This window comes from Macrobrachium rosenbergii, chromosome 50 (genome assembly GCF_040412425.1).
Source record: "Macrobrachium rosenbergii isolate ZJJX-2024 chromosome 50, ASM4041242v1, whole genome shotgun sequence".
Taxonomy (NCBI): Eukaryota; Metazoa; Arthropoda; class Malacostraca; order Decapoda; family Palaemonidae; genus Macrobrachium; species Macrobrachium rosenbergii.
The window spans coordinates 27,214,514-27,234,153 of record NC_089790.1 but is presented as its reverse complement, the minus strand read 5'-3'; the positions used below and the strand labels follow the sequence as shown (position 1 = coordinate 27,234,153).

The 19,640-nt window shown below is 38.1% G+C and overlaps 1 protein-coding gene across 4 annotated transcripts in view; it reads left to right on the top strand.

Annotated features, from left to right (window-relative positions):
* The window catches only part of Asap (ArfGAP domain of ASAP), a 289,381-nt gene that overhangs the window by 145,114 nt on the left and 124,627 nt on the right, over positions 1-19,640 (top strand). The window lies entirely within an intron of this gene.

Genomic DNA, 19,640 nt, shown 5'->3' with positions numbered 1-19,640 from the left:
CTTTGGACATTTTGCCTCGCTCTTAATGATTCACGCCGTAGGCAGAAGCGGCATTACGTGTGCTTGTTTTTGACTTCAGTCAGGCGCGACAGCGGTCGCTGGAGAAAATAGATCAAAGGCCAGCCCTGTTTTATCAGATTAACCGTCGCCGGGGTGGATTGGCCTTTGGGTTTTATATGTTTTTTTTTTTTTTTTTTTTTTTTTTTTTTTTTTTTTCATGGGCGTACACATACGCGTGCGCACGTCCGCATAACCGTACGTGGGGAGAGGGAGAGGGAGAGGGTATCTTTATGAATGGTTTCATGGGGGGGGGCGGTAGGTGGTGGTAGATTACCTGGTCAAGGCCTTCCCATTTTGACGGTGCAAGCAGCGAACACTCACGTCTAGTGATCTCTCTCTTTGCTTTTTTTTTCTTTCCATTTAGCTGTGACCCACTGCAGTCGATTAACAGCTACATAATGAACAAGTTAAGTATACCTTAGTTTAACCAGACCACTGAGCTGATTAACAGCTCTCCTAGGGCTGGCCCGAAGGATTAGACTTATTTTACGTGGCTAAGAACCAATTGGTTACCTAGCAACGGAACCTACAGCTTATTGTGGAATCCGAACCACATTATAACGAGAAATGAATTTCTATCACCAGAAATAAATTCCTCTAATTCTTCATTGGCTGGTCGGAGAATCGAACGCGGGCCCAGCAGAGTGCTAGCCGAGAACGGTACCAACCAGTCCAGTGAGGAACTACATAATGAACAACGCGTAGGTCAGCAAAGTGTGGGAATTGCACCCATTGGTCCTCCACGTCTGGTTTAACAAATGAACACGGGTCCTCCGAGCTATTTGCCCACGACTTTGCCATAAGACAGAGACTATATATACGAAATATTTCACCTCCATGTGGTGAGGAGTACCTCGCCGAGGCCTCCTCTCTTTCGTTCTCTCCGTCGTAGCTGCGACCCACAGTAGTCGGCCAGCTAGTAGGAACTTACTTCACTGCTTTGGTCAGCAGAAGCACAGTTGATCTGTTCCTCCTCGTCCTGTTCGAGAGTCGAACATGAGAGAGAGAGAGAGAGAGAGAGAGAGAGAGAGAGAGAGAGAGAGAGAGAGAGACCGTTTCCTGTATGCGACAGCTTATCAAATGTTTGTGGTTGTTGTGGTAGCTATGGCTTTATGGCCCCTGTCCACCGTACGCCTTTTGGCCTTACACAACACCTGGTCAGTTTTAAAACATTTGATGGGGATGTAAACATCCCTTTGCCTCCTGTACATCAAAGTATAGGAATCGATGGGATCCTGATGACATGAAAGGATCGTTCGCCGGCGAATTTTACCTTCAGTCAAGAGTGGTTTTTCGTTCGTTCGTGTGAATTTTCCATTCTTGGGCAAAAGTTGTTTCTTTAGTGTAAGAAGAGCGTTTGCACTTTATTTAAGTTAGTGTTTTCCCTGTGTTGATGGGAGTTTTTCCTTCCATCGAATTGTTTTTCATCTCATGTGAGAAATTTCCATTATTTATTTCCTTTCGTTGGTGTTAGTTTTACCTTCAGCCGAAGGGTAAAAGAGTGTACTTACTATGGGTTGTATATTGTTTATCCTAAACAAGTAGATAGTAAACAAGGAAGGGTTATTTCCCTTGCAATGTTTGTGGTGACAATAAATCCAAAGCTGTTGTCTCTGGAATTTTTTAATGCCAACAGGAGATGCCACTAAGTGTTTTTCATATTCGAGTTACCCAGATGTTCTCACAGTGAATAAGGTCAGTGTTTTCGGGAAACTTGATTGTACAAACATGTTAATGCTCTTGAAATGGAGCTGTGAGTAGAGAATGTTAGTATCCTTTTCAGACGTTAATATTCGTTGTTTTCTGATATACATTATATATATATATATATATATATATATATATATATATTTATATATGTATATATAATATATATATATATATGTATATGTATATATATATATATATATATATATATATATATATATATATATATATATATATATATATATATATATATATATTTATGTATATGTATGCATGTATACATACGCATTACAGCTGTTGAGTCTTGGATGAACCTGTTACTAATAAGTGTTCTACAGTATCAGCCACTTCTTTATACTTCCGCATTGTGCACGGATTTCATCATCTTATCATTTTCCATTCTTTTCGCATGGCCGAACCGTCTCAAAACGCTGATCTATCCTTTTCCTGTGCTAAACTTTTCGTAGCTTCCACGAATATCTAATCTTTTACACATTCAGCTTTTCTTATGCCAGATATGCTAACAACTCATCCCTACATCTTTAACCTTTATTACTGTCATTTGTGTTCAGCTGTTCCTTCATGCATCCCAACTGTGACTTCCACTGGCACTCCAAGCTTCCTCCCTATTTTTTATACACGTTCTGCTGTCTGCTTTGTTGCACTTAAGAATTTACTCCCAAGGGAAGCTGCTGCTTTTGTTCCATCACTCACATTATCGTTCATTGCTCCATCTTCCTGGTTTCCATATACCGTCATTCTTACTCAGTCCCACATTTGCTCCAACTAAATTGTCTTGCAAACACATTCAAACTATTATTTTTACTAGTTTCTGTAATTTCTCTTAGCTAACTCCAGTTATTACTGTATCATCATAACACAGTAATTCCATTCACTACGTGTTTTCATACCCCACGATTTTTCTTCTGTGTTGACTATTTCAACTACGTTATGTTTTTACTCTTGAAGGTAATTAAAGTTTCTTGCACCTAATTCAACCAGTAAAGCAATGGCAAAGGTAGATGCCATTTATAACTGACCGACAGAACTGTAGTTTTGACCCGCAATGTGCTCTGCACAGGAATATTCTAACGTAGCTAAATATGGGGAATGATCTTTTTTAGGGGTTTGATCTGTATCACTGTTTCTTGCGGCAGTAGATGAAAAGTTTGAAGTCATTAGCCTTAGAATTCAGAAGATCTGGTTCCCTGTTAACTCCCTTGTTCTTTATGTATTTTTCCGGAAGTGGTCATTATTTGGAAGATCCAACGTGGCCCTGTTGCATTAGCTTCTTCAGTTGAATTTTATGTGAGCAACTAACATATAACCTTCGTGCTCTTGGGTGATTTGGCACGCAGCTTATTTTTGCAGTCTTCCTGTGACCAGTACCTCCCTATCATCATCATCAATATCGTTGTCTTACTGATCATCATCATTTGTATTATTCCCGCAGAGAGATCTTTGTTGCTTTGTGATTACTTTCTTCCCAGCTGACAGATCAATCATTTTTTCCCTCTTTATCAGGTGATATTTCTTCCCTCCTCAGTCACTTCTCTCTATATGTCAGTCCTATATTACGCGCTCACTTCAGTTTCTTATTTTCTTGGAATATATACCTTCTTATGCATTCCTCCCTTGTGCTAACTTAAAGGCAGACTCATTAGTATTCTCCCCTTACAGTTTTCATCATTTTCCACCACCGCCATTTAAAAAGTGTATCCAGCCTCTAAAGGCGATCCTGTCACAAGGCCAGATCTCGAAATCGATGATGCCGAATTTCCACCACCGTCGGCTGTGCATGTCCAATGAAACAGTTCGCGTGACAAGTTTTTCTATCGGATCTCAGGAAGACTCTCCGTTATTTGTTATCTGTCAGTAACATCTCTGGCCTTTGCTGCTGCTTCTTATTTCAGACATTTCAGTGTATTTTATCATTTTTCTTGCATATGGCCAGTCACTTACTGTGTATGTTTGAAGAAGTAATCTTAAGATTTTTCATTTTAAATTCAGTGCAAGTCGTCGCTAACCCTGACCACACCTCTCAGCTTGATGTAGGATTTCTCTTCATATTTTGAACATTGGGATTCACAGCATCGAGGGCCATTAATAAGGCGATCTCTCTCTCTCTCTCTCTCTCTCTCTCTCTCTCTCTCTCTCTCTCTCTCTCTCTCTCTCTCTCCTTGCTTCTTCTTCTGCCCTCCTTTCACCCGAGATTAAAACCCTAGTATTTACCCCTCCCATTCTGTTCTTCTGGACTGTAATTATTGTTCTCATATTTCTCTACTAAGTGAATTCACTAAAGGAGGCGCAACAAGTTTTCTAAGTAGCAAGCTTTATACACACGATTTACGACTCAGCTCTGCTAAGGAAGGTATTTTCATGTTTTTTTTTCTGTGTCTGTACGTTAGCAGGGTTACGGAAAAAGTTCTCCCGAATTTTACGAAAATTTTGCCAAGTGTAGGCCTTGCAACTGGTAGGTAGTGATTAGGTTTTGGAAGAGTTCTGGATCCGGGTAAGTGACCGGGATTCGTTCGCGAGGTGAGTCAGAAATATATTTCTGTTAAAAAAACTCCCCCCTCACACACATATATGTATATGTGTGTGTGTGTATATATATATATATATATATATATATATATATATATATATATATATATATATATATATGTATATATATATATATATATATATATATAAAATGTATGTGTGTGAGAGAGAGAGAGAGAGAGAGAGAGAGAGAGAGAGAGAGAGAGAGAGAGAGAGAGATTGCCCCTTTTAAAGTTAGGCTATTTATGCAGTTCCGTGTTATTCGTAACGAAATTATCACAAAGACAACGGCAGAGGTTCGTCTATTTGCATTCAGCTTGCCAGTTTTATTCAGAATTATGTTCAGAGACATTTTTATCTTCAAGGAAAAGTGTTTCTTCACGTGGCAAGTAGACTCACGAAATGTGGTAGCCCTACTTACCATTCCGCACGGAAGTAATGGCGAAGTATTCCTCCAAATCCCCAAGGTCTCGTGAAATGTATTCAGCAACCTTGAAGCGCACTCTGCGCCTCGGAGGCATGCTGTGTAGTTCATTTTAAGTGTGTTAATGCACTTTCACAGGAGTTTTCATCTTATTGTCAGTAAAAAAGGTATTTACCTTTCCATTGTCATTTATGAGGATATACATGAGAATTTCATATCACATATGAAAGCTCGCCTCTTTTGTGAAGCACATGGTAGTTTGTCACTTGCGGTATGAAGTTAAACATAAGCTAAAGCAAATTTTAAAAGCAAAGGTTATACAGTGTTTTACATTTCATCGTAATTTTTTATCGGCAAGTATTGTCTTGCAAGGTGTATTATTAGAGAATATCAGGGAAGCCTCTTTCGATTTGTTCTCCAAGTACCGTTTAGTTCTCCGTGGAATCCTCTATCTACTTTTGTCATCAGAACGGGTTTCCTTAATCACTGAGATGGGTACTTGAAGAAGGTCGGATAATATCCCCCCCCCATAAACCTGTGGTGGGCGGTAATAAAGTCACAGGAAAAAATGTCACAATTTTGTCTAGAAAAAAAGACAGGAAAATAAGTCACACTAATTTATGGTGGCCGGTAATAAAGTCATAGGGGAAACATTCACAATATCTTCATGATATTTACAGTCTTTTGTTTATGTTTATGCGGAAATTCCCAACGGGCTTGTACTAAACACGCTGCAAAGGTGGAAACATACCAGGTTAAAACCCCTGGTGGTTCACTATCTAAGAAAGATTATTGTGACTTTTTTCCTTTGACTTTTTTCCCCAGTGACTTTTTTACCTGTGGCTTTTTTACCTGGACTCAAATCTGTCGAGCTACAATGTCAGTTGCAAGTAGAACGTACGTGTGACTCTTACAAGAAGAGCATTGTATAATTTTATTTTATTTTAGTTTTTTCTCACAACCTTGCTAAGTTGCTATCTCCAAGCGTGGATCTGGGCTGCATGGTTCTGGCGCTCTTACCGTAAATGCCATACTTTCAGAGGATTCCCACACTCCTGATTATCCTACCTGTGGTCAGCAGTGAACTTTTCTAGAGCGAGCTTGGTATGAGGTTTGTATATGGGATTATTCCTAGTGCTCCCTGGATGACAGGTACTGATACCTCTCCAGCTTGCCATAGTTTCCTTATTTCCAAACTAAATATTTTCGGGGGATTATCTAAAGTTTAATTACCTTTTTTTAACTTTAGTAGATATAGGAAGCTTGACAGTCAATATCTGGTTTCCTGTCAGCATATGATGGTACGATTTATTAATTACTGTTAGAAATTAAGAACAGAGTCAAATCATAAGTACTGCGATACCTGTGCAAAGCAGATCATGAAGTAAGAGTTGGCTTTACTGGAGGTCCTCCTTGACCCGAACTGACAGCACCACATACTGCTCTGTTCTAGATGTCTGTTAGGGTTAACAGCAACTTTATTTCGCATTTGAAGGAACAGATAACTACAGTTGAAGTAGTCTTATCCGCATTCCTCTTTCATCCATCATTATTGTTCAGAGCAACAATCGTGTCAGTAGTAAAAATAAAAAAAACAGGGAAGGTTCCAGAACACTACCTTACTTAACACGATTAGTTACAGGGTCGTCTACGACACCTGCAACAACAAGGTGTGTTGCTGTTTGCATATAAATCACGAATGGGGTTAATTACCTATCGTCTGATATGATACTGGGAATTAAATTCAATCAAGTCTCATATACCTGCTCAGATACACGTCGCGGATTTGGAGAAATAAGGTCACACGAGATTAATCAAGATCAGAAATGGGCTTCTACAGAGGTCTGAGAAGGAAGTTGCAAGTACTTGTGAAAATGCAAACATTATCTGCTTGTCAGTGCTTGAGATAAAAAGAGCTAAAAGGAAATTTGATGAAAAGAAACGGAAGGGTTGAGGAAGAAAACTGAGCCTAAAAAAAGGCACACCAGACAGAGAAAGGGTCAGATGTACCACTGTCAACTAAAACTGTTGTAGATTGCGCAAACAAGAAACAAGAATTGGGCTTTGTAGTGGCAGTTAAAAGTCGGAAATTTGGTTAACAGCCTTATGCTCGGGCTTGGCAAAATCCTAATAGATTCAAGTCCCTTGAAAACGGATTCATTTTCAAAGTTTCCAAGAGGTAATGGCCATTCATGATCAATGTTTGATACACCACCTGTCGGTCTTGCCTCATGGAGTCTGTAAATGGGGCCTTTGAGATTCGTGATGTTTTAGGCTTAGCGCTGAGCTTACTGGTAAAAAAAGAAACCGACATATTACCATAATTCATGTCACCTTAGGGTTCTTAATCTGTTATGCTAACTGGTTCTCAGTTTAGCAGAAGTTGGGAACAAAGGTACTTTTTCACGTGTATGCTTAGTTTAGGCATTAAATGGTTTTTGGTGAACTTTTTCATTAAGCTTATGGTAACTTCAGTAGCAGAATTTCAAGTTCAGTGTCTCTTATTCTTTGAAAGGAGAGCGGAAGGAATTTTGTGTTCTTTTCCAGTTTCGATTTTGAAATGTCTGTTCTTTGGAGTGATTTTGTGTCAGCCCCTGTTTTAATGTTCTCCATTGTTATTTTTATTCCTTTCTCCTGAAACTAGCAGACAAGTTCATATTATTCATTTTTGTTAATTGTCATTCTCGGCACACTTTTTCTCTTATTTTTAATGATGAGAAGGCTTACTGGTAAAATAATTATTACTGAACATTTTGACGTGAAAAATAATCCCGTTTTGTAGATTTTATTTATGTATTTGACATCAAATAATGATTTTTGTGAACCCGTACTTTCGTTTCACAGTGTGCTCTGACTAATGTACATTTTTTCTTTTTCCCCACCAGGTATGCGCTCAGTTATGGATGACTGACTTGACAGTTTCTGACCCCTCAGGGTATTTTTTTTTTCTCCTCATGTAAGTTTTTGTTGTGCATGAAGTTTTTGTTATAGATGGACGTGAAATATGTCGGGTAGGTTTATGGAGCTTTTATTTAATGGCCGAACCACTTTTTTTATCCTCATACTAAAGAATATATAGCAGCGTTTCTCTGCTGTTTAGATATGTATATATATGTATGTATGTATATATATAAATATATATTGTGTGTATGTATGTATGTCTGTGTATATATGTATAAAGTTTATTCTGCCACCTTACTCCAAATAGTCTTTGAAAAGCTTCATTCTTAAATCGACAAAATATTTTAGATATATTTTCATTGTCACGTTATGATTCATGTCTTTGCAACAATTGAGGTATGACTAATGTATAATCTTAGTTTCCTAAGCAGTTTCACCTAATTTGATTTGCAGAATCCATGGAGACTGTCCTTGTTTGATTTGTATTTCTTCGAGTCATTTCTCTATCTTACGTAGCGTGTTTATTGTTTGATTTGTGTTTTTTATTTGTTCACTAAATTACATCTATTCAATTAATTCTGTGTCTTGAGATCCTTTATTTAATATAATTTCTCCGTCTTGCCATTTCACCCACTTGTATTTACTTTGTCATCATTATTTTTTTTTAGATTTAATTTGAGTTCCATTTCTCTTGATATATAAAATGCAACCATTGTAAATCGGCTGGTTGTTTTGATGATTAAAACAGCGTGATTTGCGTATTCAGAGTCTGTCAGGGGTATAAGACTACTTCACCTTCAATCTCTATTTTAATCGCGAAATCTATGAAAGTGAAAAAAGCTCATATAACACCCCTCTCTAGCTCCGCACTATTTACTGCTCCATTACTTAACAAGACTCCACGCACATTCTTTGCATCTTCCTCGTACACGAAGTGTTTCAGTTTTACATATTTAACCCGAGTAACGTAAGACCTTCTATAAAAATAGTCTTTGGACCCGTCAAATGTCTTCTCGTATTTAAGAAGAGGCATCAGAAGTTGATTTTTAAGTCCTCTACACTTTGACGCGCAGTATGTCGTAACACAAATAGTTTATGTATGCAAGTTCTTCCTTTTCTAAAACCAGCTAGTTCATCTGTAAACATTTTGTACGTGTAATGCTTCCATAGTTACCGCCTTCATTAGACCGCATATCTTTGTTATCTTTTGGGTGATTCGAAAGATTGGAGTGCTGTCAGTGAAAACGCTTCATCACAGCAACGTACGAACATCTAGGCTTATTAAAATGTCTCCGAATCATCAGGTGATGGAACCTTAAGTGGAGATTTTAAGATTCAGCCATGAACTTTGAAATCCTTAATCGCCTAAGATGAACCTTGAGCAGACATGATATTCAGAGATAGGTGATACTTCATAGTTCATCTCTTTTGGGGCATACTTTACTTTACTCTGGCAGCTTATAAGAACTGGCTTGTTCTATCTATAGGTAATAGCAGCTTGTAAGGAAATAGCAGTTTGTAAGAAAATGTCATATCATTCTGTGTGGGTGGCCATGGTGGTAGTAGTTAGAAAGGTAACGAGAGGAAGATGACAGATACCATTCGGATAGCAATAGCTTTTAATTAAATGAAATTCTGTTGTTTGATGACAAATAGCTTTTGAGCTAAGATCTAAATCCGTATGAGGGAACTGATTCACCTAAATGGTTCACATGAACGAGCGCCGATAAGCCTTGAAAGGGCAGATTCAGATAAAACCAGTCTCTGTGCACCCGCCCTTGACCATGATAAAGGTAAGAGCCTGGACCGCCCCCTCTCTCTCTCTCTCTCTCTCTCTCTCTCTCTCACACACACACACACACACACACACACACACACACACACACACCCCATGTGACAAACCCATCATGTAGAATTTCAATCCCAGCGAAATAATTTTTGTTAGTGTGGTACTCGCCAAACGGGCCAATTTAATCTCCTTTGGGGTTGTTGGGCCAGTATTGGATATGTTTCTTCCACAATATCGCCCTCGGGTAAATTAATAATTTTATTTGTTAGTGTTAGTGTTGATTTTTGTAATTTTTATATATTTATAACTTTACTGGTTTTATAGTTTTATAACTTGACAACATAGTTTTCACGTCATCGTCTGGTAAAATAATGTAATTATGGAAGAGTTTTAAGAAGCACTAAAATGAAAGGAACTCCATTGGGAAACTTTTTCTCCTTTCATTTTCATTCTTCTACATAAGGACAATCTTTTCTTTCCTCCTGTCAAATAGTTTGTCCAGACTAGTTCGCCACTTCGTGATAAAATAGCCAATTGACTTGTAAATGGGATTACTGCGCTCGAAGTTCATTGTTGGTAACCCTTCATCTCTTGTGTTTTATGTTTATCTTTTTTTCCTTTTTTCGTTTCTTTTTCTTTTTTTTCTTTCGTGGCGGTGATGACTTCGAGATGAGCTTTCAAGTGAATTTGATTATAAAACTTTTGGACGAGCCGCAGACTTTTTAAGTGATTAACAGCATAGCTATTGAGTCTGACCTCATTTCATCTTAATTCCAAATTTCGTCTTAGGAATTTCATTAGTGCTTTCGTTATGATTAAGGTTTTTTTTTATCCTTTATTTTATTAAAGAGTTTTTATATTAATTCTCTCATCTTTTTCAAAACTGGAATGGAAGGCAGTCAAAGATTTTGCGATTTCTTACTGTATGAAATTGCTCTGATTTTTTCTTCTTTTTGTCTTTATAGTTCCAGTATTTTGCATTCTTAGAATGCAGATATGAAATGCTTTTCAGTAAGAGAGAGAGAGAGAGAGAGAGAGAGAGAGAGAGAGAGAGAGAGAGAGAGAGAGAGAGAGAGAATTTTGTTTGGCTGATTGTGATGAGTAACTGCCGTCTTAACACAGTCGTCCAAGAGAGAGAGAGAGAGAGAGAGAGAGAGAGAGAGAGAGAGAGAGAGAGAGAGAGAGTACTAAGTGTTATTTGCGTGATTACGAAAGGCTTACAACAAAAATGTGGCCTGATTGATATTCGCGAATCTGCTCGACCAGCGCCAATACCTCCATGTCATTTCAGCGCCTCGAAATAGCTATTTCTACACTATTTAAAACTTGTTGAGGTCACGTTTCCTTATTTGCTATTAATATTCGATGTATCACAAGGACACAGACTTTAAGATGCCCCTAAAGCTGTTGTTATTTTTTCTTTTCTTACCCAGTTTTTAACCTCTTTTCCACTGTCTCGTAGTCAGTCCAGACGTAGATCTTGTCGTGATATTCAGTAATGACGATCTCCTGTATGAGTTTTTCCTTTTTGCTTTGAAGGGCGCTTTCTTCCGTGTAGCCATGCATGACCTGTTTTGTAATGTTATTTGATGTTCTTTTTCTTATATGTAGATAGTTTTCATACAAGGTCTTTAGTTCTCTTCTGGAAAGTCTTTATTGGGATGCAGTAGTCGCCTTCCTGCTGTTTATTATTTTGAGAATCGCCGCGATTGCGTCTAACTGACGAGTATTGATTTAGGAACTCGAGGTATATCCACGTCTGTAGTTCCTTGCAAGTACACGTGTTTGCGGCCTCACATTTTTGGAAAGTTTATGACTCCCTTAACAAGGATATCTAAGAGAGGAAGGCTACTGCCGGCCTCCCATCTTGCATAAATGGGAGTTCCTTGCTGGTGGTTAGTGTTTAAGGCATATCACCTTGTCACTGGTGTATTAAAGCAGGAAATGCTCCATTGTTTACAAGGCTATCCTTCAAGAATAACACATTCCTTCAGTGGTGTAGTTTATAGCTCTGCGTTTGAGTGCAAAAATCGATACGCTTCGTTGATGCATTCAGTGACTCATTCTCTGCCCTTCAGAGGGAGCAGCATCCTGCTTGATCGTGCGTATGGATTTTTGATAACTTGAAAATAACACCCCATATACGTGGATAAAAATACCTCCCCAGTACGTGGATAAAATGCCACCCCATATACGTGAGCACCCGAGACAGCCGGGTGAATTTATCAAGTCCCTTTATTACGTTGATGGAACGTCACTTTGCTTAATCGACCAGCGAAGTCTTTGATGGGGTTGGTAATGGTAATTATTTTTTAATCTCTCACAGAATGTGGTATATCTTGGGGAGTAGGACGGCGGATGCAATTACCTCTATTCTGGTGATAAGCTTGGATCGCCAGAATACGAACATCAGTAATTTTTGAGATTAGAACTAAAATAAAAGCTCTTACTGAGAGATCATGGTGTTCATGAACCGTTTCTGTAGAGGAATTTTTATAAGTAACCGGTACGATCTTTTCACTGCTACCCAAAGATGTCTCACGTACACTTTGACCTTAAGCAGTTCCCACAGATTTTTAGGTCAGAAAATATTATTAAATGACCATCGAAATTATATGATTTTTTTTTCAGGCCGGAAGACCTCCACTGCCTTAACCCCCGCCAATAAAGGACCTTTGAAGGCAGCCTCTTTTTAACGTGGCCACCTTGAGACGTTTCCTGTGTGTTTTGACCTATGACAATTCACGTCGCTTTTGAGAAACTCCTTTGTCGACAGCAGCTTACCTTTAAGGCGCTCTTATTCGCCGCTTGGGCGAGGGCGTGATGTTTCTCCGTGATCAGGGCACGAGGATTTTCTTTGTATGACGCTCTATATGGCATCGGGGGTCTTGCGCACATTACGTAAGTCGTTCGTTGTCTTGTACATAATGAGGATTTTTTTTTTTACTCCAATTTTCCCCTTTTAAATACGTTCATTTCTTCCGCAACCAATACTGATTTATGCAGTTGCATGCTTGTGTAAAATCTCCCCCTGATTATTCCTGTGTAGACACTTTTACGTCAATGTAAAAATAACGTACTGCGCTCGCATCCCCTTCGGAGAAATAAACAAGCAAAAATAACAAGCAGGGGATGATGTATTGAGGCGGTGGTTGCGGTATTGACCGCAGTTTATAAATCACGAAAGAACGGAGGCGGTTCCTCGAAGGGCGAGGAGGAATTGAAAAACAGGTCCCGGCGTGTGCGTATGAGATTCTGTCCTTTTATGAGGTGTTGGCAGATAATTCCTATTCTTTTGTTCGCATCCATTATGGAAGTTTATTGTTTGAATACCGCGAAATTCTTTTTCTCTGGAAGATTGTATTAGTAACGGGTTGAAAACGTTTGAGGGAAAGTTTTATTGGCTGATATTTGTTTAGACAAACTTTCGTTACAATAACTCGGGTAATTGACATTGAAAATAGGTTGTGTACTAAAATGACTGAATTCAACTTGAAATAAATATAGGATTGTGTGCTAAAATGACTGAATTTAAATTGAAATTAATATAGGATTGTGTACTAAAATGACTGAATTTTCCTTGAAATAAATATAGGTAACAGTCATGCAGAGCTCTTGACTTAGTAATATGCGATTCGTAAACACTTGTGAACACTGCTCGTTGATGACACCGATACGTGGTGAGGGCGATGTGCAGGTGTAATTGCAAAGGCTTTCGTTGGTGTCGACATAAAGATCCCAATTACAGAGTGATGTTTGTGTGTGTGTGTGGGCACATGAGAGGCTTCGGTTGCGGGTTTGCAATTTCCAGCGGAGGCTTTTCAGATTGTAGGGCGTTGGCACATCGATTTCTTGTGGGGTTCTTTGAAAAACGTCGTTTCGCGTCACGTTCGAGTTATGAAATCGGCTCGGCTCCTTTCTAAAAAAGGACTGGAAATAATAGCCTTGAGAGTTAGCATCTCTCTCTCTCTCTCTCTCTCTCTCTCTCTCTCTCTCTCTCTCTCTCTCTCTCTCTCTGACGCAGTGGTAAACGGTCACAACTCGCAAATTAAGGGACCAGTGTTTTGTTTCCTGTGTGAGAAATTAGGGACAAATGGGTACGTTCCCAAGAGTCCAGTATGCCTATGTTGACCTAGTGAATTATTTAACTAGTTGTTATTAAACTGTTGTGGGTCTCAGCTAGAGATGAAGAGAAGGAAAGTGGGGAGGGGAGACACCAGACGTGAGAGTTTGTTGCTCTGTCAGAATATATACAACCAAGACGGGATATTCTCTCTCTCTCTCTCTCTCTCTCTCTCTCTCTCTCTCTCTCTCTCTCTCTCTCTCTCTCTCTCTCTTTCTTTATTTGTTTATCATATAATCGCATGGTTGGATATTAGGAACGAGTTGGAATACAAAATGTTAATTACATGGTATCAGCATTGCGTCTATAAAGCGTCTCTATTGGGATGGGATGGATATTGTTAATTAAGCTTTGCCTGTTCACGTGAATAAACTAACGAAGCTGTAACAGTCCTTCATAATGAAGGCTTATGAGTCTGTAATGAACACGGTTCCCAGAATACATTATGACAGGAGTGGGAGTGCCGCATGTACTTTAGTAAACGGAAAATACTGAATGCGGAATGCCTTTGTCATGTGCCGTTTCGTCATATTTTCCCTTGCTAAAGGTACTTCCGATTTTTAATTTTCATTGAATGAGGATAATTTTATTATTCATGAAATGAATTGTACATAAAGGTTTATATGTAAATATAAAAAATATATGTGCACACTGTACAGCATTGTACGTGTGTGCTCTTCAGTGTGTAAAAATTTAGAATGAACTCATGCGAACCTTGGAAATTTTGCAGTAAAAAAAAAATGGGGGGAGCCAGACAGCTCCAACCCTTTAAGTTTGAATGCTTACTACTACTACTACCGCAGTGGTTACAGTCTGAAATGACAGTGGGTAGAAGAAAGTTTTATTTGTGAAGTCGGAACAATACTGTTAAGAAATGTGCACATAACCTGTTTTGATAATCAACCACCAGGCTTGCAATTTTGTGGTCTTCTTTTTCAGAATAGGCTCTTTAACTCGAGTATTCACGGATTTTTTTATGGTAATAACATATTGTTCTTCACACGCGAGGATCGCTGTTGATAATAAAAAAAATTGAAATATTTTTCAGCAGCGTTATTGTGTAGCTTTTTTCTTAATTTAATAAAAATAATTATTTAATTGCATTCATGAATCCTTATTTTAAGTTACTGCAGCTGTTGTCCAAATAGTGTCCATCTCACTTTATTTAATTTATTTGCCATTTTATTTCATTTATCTTGAATACCTTGGGAGAAAGTAGCAGATGGACTTGGACACGTACATAACGCGTCGTACGTTCTGGCTCTCCATCATTATTGTATTGGAGGACTCGTAGGTAGGTCCATCGAGTAGTTCCCTCAGGACGTTGGTTACATTCAGATCCGCCGACTCTGGCGAGTAGCTGTAAAGGCCGAGTTTCCCATCGCTCCTTTTATTGACTGAGTGTGGCCTCCCAGCATGAGGAGAATATCATTACTGTTACTGTACTCTGCGGTGACTCCATCCCAGAAGGACTCTTCCCCCCCTCCCCCCCTCTCTCTCTCTACGTAACCCCCTACCGCTCTCCTCCTGGCGATGGATTCCTTTAATTCTTTTTTACTTGCTCGAATTGTTTTATTACCAGATGGATAACGGGGTTTCTTCATTATTATTTTCGAAGGACCCGTTACAAGTGTGAATTACTGGGAAATAAAAAGGACTTGAAGGTTGTCGGCGAGGTTGTAAACGTACAGCAGCCTATACATGTTTGATTTGGAGATCTAGTGTTTTGGAAGTTAATTCATACACGTATTTACAGAGTAGACAGGCTTACAGTACTTACCTATTGTTAGTGTATACATACGTATAATTATATTATGCAGCATGTGTATTTGAATTAGTATTCACACAGATTAGGCCTTAGGCATAATGCACTATTTAAAGTATTTTGGGAGAGCTTTTAGAAGGGATTAATTGAATGTTGTAAACTTTGGCTTATGTTGTGCTTTTCATGTACGGGCTTTTGCAGCGTAATTGGCCTCGCATTTGAACTCTTAATTCCCCTATAATGTTGAGTTTCATCCATGTTTGATTGTTAGAGCGAACTTCCTTTTCAAGTCACAATTTTAAATGTTTATGTTTGATTTATATATATTTAATAATGCTGCTCTTCAAAAATATCTTCTGTATTAACATGGAATATGATCTTTCGGATAAAATTAATTTTTCCAGGTTCAGACAGGCGTGCCTTCTATTGTTCATATCCTGATGAAGCGCGTTATTAAGGTTTTTATAGGTATTAGTTTATTTGGCTCTACTAGGTTAGTTGAACTCTCCGATCTCATTTAGTAAATGTGACGAGCACAATAGGTAAAATGTAAGTGTAAATATTATGTATTGCATATATAGAAAATACTGGTCACTTTTCACCAGATACTTATGTCATTGCAACAACCCCAGTGCCATCTTAACTTCTCGAATTCTTCACAATTTTGGGATACGCTTTTCAGTAGAAAGACTTATGTCCAGAAAATCCTTCTCTGGATCCTGGTCCAAATACAAGAAGAATATGAAGTAATTCTGATGTCCGTGGTCAGGTCGGCAACGTGACCTAGTTCTGACACTGGATGCGGGTTCGAATCGTCTGCTACGGGCATCAGAATTACTTCATATTCTTGCATTTGGATCTAAGGCTTTGAAGTGACAAGCGAATCCAAAAAGTGTAGAGGATTCGAACATTATAAGGGCATTGTGGTTATTACAATTACATTATATATTAACAGTTTAATCTCCGTAATTCTCCTCTCGGTTCTCCCAATTTTGTGAAGAAACGCCACTTGAACCTCTTGTCGCCGAGAGAATTGAGTAATGGTAAAAGAGTCATTGCTATCTCGTTGCTCCCTGAATCTTTCGCTGTCTGCGTTGGACGTGCATTGGGTGTCAGGAAAATGAAGTGCAGTAGGTTAATTAGGGTTTAAAGTTTTTCGAGAGAGATAGGTTAATTAGGGTTTAAAGTTTTCCGAATCTCTCTCTCTCTCTCTCTCTCTCTCTCTCTCTCTCTCTCTCTCTCTCAGTAGCACCCAATGTTGACTTGAACTTTAGGAAATTTTATACATCCAGAAAATGAAAAGGGGCGAGGTTCTAAATCTGCCAACTATCCCAAACTCTTCCATTAAAACAGGAATCCTTTGCCCTTCAATTGCACCGTATTCGTAGAATTGATGTCGGATGCCTATTGCACTGTATATTATAATCAAGTCGAGATTGGCCGTGCGTCATCATTTGCTCTCCCGGCTTCAAACCTACAGAAATGTCTCGCTCGCCCCATCCCAGTCATGAAAATTCAACCCGTACACATCTGAAAACCTAAGTTAGACGAGGTCCTCTGAATCCTTCGAAACCAAGAGGCACTGCCACACGTCATTTTAACGATCCCAATACGAGGTGCAGTTTTAACTCGATCTGCCACCTTGTATTTATTTCCAAAGACGAGTATAACATTTTTTTCATTAATGGTAAAAATATCTGAGTTCTACACAGGGGAGTGCCTCGACGAGGTGTTTCCTCGAATAATTTAAAACCTGTTTACGGTTAATGCTCTGTGCGTGAGTGCGCTTTTGCTTTTTATAATTCACTTTTATGTTTTGTTAGTTTATAATTAGTTTTCTGTACTTATCTTACCTAACTCTGTTTCATCTACATTTTATTGACGGGTATTCTATTATAAAACGCGAATGATGTAAGAGTTTGCACATTGTGGGTAATCCGTGTAATAATAAGCAGGCAAACTCACAAATAATTGTAGCGCTACTGTGTAAAATGAAAACTCTACGGTAAAACCAAACCAGGTTCGACAGCTATATAATATAATACTTATAAGATTCTTGATTAAAACGTCAGCGATGGATTAGCTAATGTTATTGACTATAATACAGAGTATTATCCCGTCTTTAAAATGTTAATAATATAATAATTATAATATTGGATAGATGACAGTATCAGGACTTAAAAGCTCTAGAACTTGACTCGAGGTGAGCTGTATTAAAAAGAAAAAACTTGGAAAGCAACCCTTTTATCGTTATTTGCTCTACTGAGTGTCATTTTTTTCCCCCAGGGAGAGGGGCCACGGAAGTGACGTAGGTGACATTTAGGAGCTTTCTTTCCTCCTCCGTAGTTTCAGTGCGTTTCCAGTGTCGAAGTTTTAATTTGGATATTTTCGAAGTTGTTATAGGCTGAAGTTCAGCAAACGCAACTTCAGTTACCAAGAATTGTAAGGAACAGTAATATAACCACACTGAGCATAAATTTGTGATGTAATCATTAATAGTAATGCCGCCTGCCATTGCACATCTGGCTAACTGAGATTCCTACCTTTTAATTCAGTACCTTATTGTGAGAGCGTTAGCATCTAATGTTGCCTGTCACTCCCTGAATCAGCACGAAAAACTGCAGTTCCTTTTCTTTCATTCATGGAGAGATGCCCCACCGGAGGGTATTTTTTAGAATCATAAACAAAAATTATATTTGCATTGCTTTTGATGTCTAAGAATATCTGTTTCAGAAAAGAGAGGTCTTGAATGCGACCGTTTATGAGTATTTGTATTATGAGCAGATTTGGTCAGATGGTATAGTGGTTAGTGTCGTGGTATGCCACTCAGATGTCCCGGGCTCGCGTCTCCCCCAGGACGATGAAAAATCACTGGCTCTGTATCATGATCAGTTACTGCTGCAGTGCGGGGTCTGCCGTGGGAGGTTGAAACCAACGTTCTTTGGAAGCTTGAATTTCAGGTCATTGGCCCCAGCGTGCTTGTTCCATGTGAATAGGTTTCATCTACTGAAAATAATAATAATAATAATAATAATAATAATAATAATAATAATAATAATAATAATAATTTGGTTAATCGTTAGAATGTAGATCGAAGTATACAGTAGATATTACTCTGAAGTTACTCTATTAATATGGATAGATATTACTATGAAATTACTCGGTATGTAGATTTTCAGATATTACTTTGAAATTGATCTATATGTAGATGCTTACATACAGACGTTCAGAAATTACTTTGAAATTTCTGTGTATGTAGATTGCTGGTTAATGAAGTGCTTAATATATACAGCAGCATCGTCTGCCGTGCATTATCCTCTAACGTAGTGTTTTGCTTAGGGAACATTTGGGTTAGAGCCATATTGGGATAAGGTTCGGCAGCCTGATTTAGGTCGGGTTCCTTTACTTTTTATGACATTTCCTGCCCTGCCAGTTTGCCCAAGTTGTTTTGATGATCAGTGAGATATGCTTTGTATTTTTTATTGTCAGCCCCAGGTTGTTGTCTCTTTTTGAATATTTGTCGTGCTTTTATTACCTTCATGAACATTTTCGTATGGGTATCACAAGTCTGATGGGTAAACACACCTTATCGAGAATTCATATATCTCATATTAAATATTCTCGAGTGTCATGTTGCATGTACAATAGGTTTTGTAGTTTTTTTTATCTTAAGCTACCTATCGTGCAACACTTGTTTTTTGTATGTTTACAGGTATTTTGGATCTCCTTTTAATTTGTTGTAGCTTCTGTGTCGCTATTTGTGCCTGCTGGCTCATCTCAGATGCATTATTTACTTACATAAGTGGGAGGACATCACATAAACATTGATGTCAGATCTTACTTTTTATTTTTTTTTGGTGGAATCATTGCATAGTCTTGTTTTGGAACTAAATGCTCATTATGAATACTGATAACACTTGTAGGGCTTATTATTATGTTTTTCATATTTGCTTCGATTTTTGTGTGCTTGCTTTTGAGTAGTATTTGTTTACTTGATTTGCTATAAATTATGTCATGTGCAAAGCATTTGTTATTGAGGGTTAACTGTATTTTTTAAAGTTAATTAAAAACAAAAAAAAGAAAACCTACCCATCAAACTATAATAGTGGTAAGCGATATTTTTCAAATGTAATTAAAAGCTAAAAATGAAAAGCTTACTTACCAAACTGTAATGATGGTTAGCCGTATTTTTCAAAGTTATTTAATTTCTAAAAATGAACAGCTTATCAACCAAACTATAATGATGGTTAGCCGTATTTTTCAAATTAATTAAAAACTCAATAAGAAAACAAAAATCGTACCTACATTAAAAACTCAAAAAGAA